Genomic DNA, 4182 nt, shown 5'->3' with positions numbered 1-4182 from the left:
GCCAAGCGAATCCAAGGAAATCAAATCCCTGGCAGTGCCCTGCTCACCCCTGCACTGCTGCAGACATCTATTCCCACAGCTGGGGCCGCTCCAACTGCATCAAATTCCACTCAAACTCCATCAGCCGTGCAGAAACACATCCCAGGGCTCCTGGCAGGGCTGCAGGAGCAGGGCAGGCTCCCACCGGGGGCACCTGGGGCTGGCAATTCCTCACCAGCCCAGCCAGGGCCGGGAGCGGGTTCTGTGCGTGCCCATCCCTCTGTCAGCCCCGCCATCCAGCACGGGGGCTGGCTGCACGGAGCTGCATCCTCACTCCAGGGAGGGTCTGATCCTCATTCCCAGGGAGGGCTGCATCCTCACTCCAGGGAGGAGCTGATCCTCTTTCTAGGGAGGGTTTGATCCTCATTCCCAGGGAGGGTTTGATCCTCATTCCCAGGGAGGGCTGCATCCTCACTCCAGGGAGGAGCTGATCCTCTTTCTAGGGAGGGTTTGATCCTCATTCCAGGTGGTATCTGATCCTCACTCCCAAGGAGGGTTTGATCCTTGCTAATCAGGAGGATTTGATCCTGACTCCAGTAAGGATTTGGTCCTCCCTCATTCCCAGCGAGGATTTAATCCTTCCTCCAGTAAGCATTTGATCCTCTCTCACAGGGAGGGTCTGACCCTCATTCCCAGTAAGGATTTTATCCTTGTTCCCATTAAGGATTTGATCCTTGCTCCCAGTGAGGATTTGATCCTTGCTCCCAGTGAGGATTTGATCCTTGCTCACAGGGACGGTTTGATCCTCACTCCAGTAGGCATTTGATGCTCACTCCCAGCAAGGATCTGATCCTCATTCCCAGTAAGGATTTTATCCTTGTTCCAATTAAGGATTTGATCTCATTCCCAGTAAGGATCTGATCCTCATTCCCAGTGAGGATTTGATTCTCCCTTGTTCCCATTAAGGATCTGATCCTCATTCCCGGTGAGGATTTGATCCTCCCTTGTTCCCATTAAGGATCTGATCCTCATTCCCATTGAGGATTTGATCCTCATTCCCATTGAGGATCTGATCCTCATTCCCAGTGAGGATGTGGCTCCACAGGAGGAACCTGGGGGTGCAGAACCCCTGAGCTGCCCTGAGCTCCCCAAGGGACCCCGAGCCCCAGAGAGGACAAAGCCATTGAACCCAGTAAGTGCACGAACAACGGGAGGTGTTGAGCCCCTTTTCCCTCTGTTTCTGCCCAGGATTGTATGTTATTCCCAAATCAGGTTCAGATTGTACATTGTGTTACAATTAGCAAAGGATAATTATATATATATATATACAAATATATATTTTACTCTTTTTTATTCATTTCTAAATGAGTCCCCTCGGGGTGCCAGGACACGGTGAGGATTTTCGTTTTTCACAAGCGGTTTACAGTAACCCAACTCAACGGATGCCTTATTCCTGAGGATGGCAGGAGGTTCTGGAAGAGGAACAAGCCCCTGTTCCCAGGTCCTGGCAGGATGCCTGGGCAGGGAGGGTGTTTCTGTGGGGAGCAGAGGGAGGAGCTGGGGTGTGAGAGGCGCCTTGGGACCCCTGGCTTGGGCTGCCATTCCCAGATCCAGGCACTGCTGAGCCCCCCAAGCCCTCAGAAGAGGCTGGTGCCTTTTGGGGGGTCTCAGGCCAGGGCAGATCATTACAGGCCCAATGCTGCAGCACACAGAGTGTCTGTGCCCACGTCCCACAGATCTCCCTCCCTGCAATTCCATAAAATCCTCTTTAAAATACGCAGAGATTTTTCCAAAGCCACTTGTTGACTTCCCCTCACTGCTGTTCCACGGGCAGGGAGGAAAATCCCTTTCCCAGAAGTTTTTCCTTTGGTTAAGAGCAGAGCTTCTCCTCTCCAGGATTAAACCACGGTGACATTTCCTATTCCCTTTTCTTTGATCTGTCTCACCTGAGGCTGGCAGAGTCCCGAGCTCACCCCAGGTTCACTCCAGCCCTTAGGGTGAGTGCATTTATTGCTGCATCTGTTCTCCACACTCCATCCCAAACCATCCAGTGGTTCCTGCGGGGCTCCCAGGGATCATCCCTGATCCAGAGCTGTTCCCACACCTCTTCCACCCCTCCTGGGTTTGTCCTGGTGGTTGGGGCACCCAGCACCACAGCCGGGCTCCACTGGCTCTGTGTGCCAGGGTTTCCCCTGGTTCCCCTGGATCCAGAGTTCCACTGGGATCAGGGCAGCTTTGGGGTGACCCACCGTGGTGTTGTGCCCCCAAACCCTCGTCCTGGCACGGGAACATCCCGGGAGGGCTTTCCTGGCAGCTGAACCCCAGGAAGGGCCGCCAGAGCCGCGCTCGCCCCTGCCCAAAGTCCCTTCTTCTGACCCGAAAATCCGCCAATCCGAAAGATCCACTGACCCCAAAAATCCGCCAATCCGAAAAATCCATCAATTGCAAAAATTGACGGACTCCAAAAATCCACTGACCCCAAAAATCCACTGATCTCAAAAATCTACTGACCCTGAAAATCCACCAAGCCCAAAAATCCACTGACTCCAAAAATCCATCCACCCCAAAAATCTGACAATCCCAAAAATCCACCCACCCCAAAAATCCATCGACCCCAAAAATTCACCAATCCCAAAAGTCCACCCAGTCCAAAAATCCGCTGACCCCAAAAATCCACTTACCCCAAAAATCTGCAACCCCCAAAAATCCACCAACCCCAAAACTCCACCAACCCCAAAAATGCACCGACCCCAAAAATCAAGTAACCCCAAAAATCCCTGACCCCAAAAATCCACCAACCCCAGCAGTGTGGAGCATGGGGCCCTGGGGCCAGGAGGAGCAGGGTTCCCACAGCCACAGCCCTGGGACAGCCCCGAGTGTGTCCTGGACAGCCCTGAGTGTGTCCTGGGACAGTCCTGGGACAGCCCTGGGACAGCCCTGGGACAGCCCCGAGTGTGTCCTGGGACAGTCCTGGGACAGCCCTGGGACAGCCCCAGGTGTGTCCTGAGACAGTCCTGGGACAGCCCTGGGACAGCCCCGAGTGTGTCCTGGACAGCCCTGAGTGTGTCCTGGGACAGCCCTGGGACAGCCCTGGGACAGCCCCGAGTGTGTCTCGCTTCGTGTGCTCTTGTGTGGGGTAGAGAAGGTGGCCCTGTCGTGTTGTTCGTGAGCTGTTCTTCCCCAGAGAGGTGTCCCATGTAAAATACGTCAGTGCAAAGTGTATATTTTATGTGAGAGGAAAATACATTTTAATAAAGGTAAAGCTTTGTTTAGCTGTAAAAAATGGCAACTGTTCAAGTGTACAGTAACTTCTTACTAATGTATGAAAATCTGTGATATTTTTGATTTGATTGTATTTGTATTGCCCAAATAAAACATTTTGGCTGTATTGTTCCTAACTCTTACCTTTCCTTTTTAAGGGGGGGAAGGGTATTTATTTCACAATAATTGACTCTATTCGGGGAAAGAGAAAGAGGAATGACCAAATTTTCCACAGTGAATTACCAGCTGCCCTGAGCAAACATCGTCCCTCTTGTGCTGCAGCTCCTACAATGAATTCCTGGACGGATTTTCCCCGCACGTTGCTGTTTATTGGCAAGAAAGGAACAATTCTTCAACTCAGGGAGAGCCCTCAAGGGCTCTGTGAGGGGAACCCTGCAGGGCTGAGCAGGAAGGGATGGTGGCATTTCAGACTTAGGGCACAAGGGAGACAACTCCCACTGCCCGAGGGCAGGGATGGATGGGATGTTGGGCAGGAATTGTTCCCTGGGAGGGTGAGGAGGGGCTGGGATGGAATTCCAGATTTGCTGTGGCTGCCCCTGGATCCCCAGCATTCATTCCCGGGGCACAGAGCACAGAGGCACCTCCAGAGCATCCCCAGCATTCATTGCCAGGGCAGAGAGGCACCTCCAGAGCATCCCCAGCATTCATTCCCAGAGCACAGAGCACAGAGGCACCTCCAGAGCATCCCCAGCATTCATTCCCGGGGCACTGAGCACAGAGGCACCTCCAGAGCATCCCCAGCATCCCGCGTTTCCATGGCAACCCTGCCGCGAAGCAGCTCCCGCCCGGATCGTCCCTGTGGCAGGAGCAGCTGATGGGAAACGGGGCTGGGAAAGCACTGCCATCTCCAAAGGGCCTGGGAACGCCTCGGGAACATTGGCACAATCCTGAACTGCTCCAGCTGCCGCTGACCCGAGGCTG

The 4182-nt window shown here is 53.8% G+C and overlaps 1 long non-coding RNA gene across 1 annotated transcript; it reads left to right on the top strand.

Annotated features, from left to right (window-relative positions):
- The first annotated feature begins 2794 nt into the window (after nt 1-2794).
- Nucleotides 2795-3377, top strand: LOC131087195 (uncharacterized). The gene is made up of 2 exons (XR_009114849.1): nt 2795-2859; nt 3003-3377. It is a non-coding gene; the product is annotated as an uncharacterized LOC131087195 (long non-coding RNA).
- Nucleotides 3378-4182: the final 805 nt, after the last annotated feature.

Source organism: Melospiza georgiana, chromosome 9 (assembly GCF_028018845.1).
Source record: "Melospiza georgiana isolate bMelGeo1 chromosome 9, bMelGeo1.pri, whole genome shotgun sequence".
NCBI classification, from domain to species: Eukaryota; Metazoa; Chordata; class Aves; order Passeriformes; family Passerellidae; genus Melospiza; species Melospiza georgiana.
Note: the sequence above shows the minus strand (reverse complement) of the source record. Positions and strands in the feature narration are given on the sequence as shown.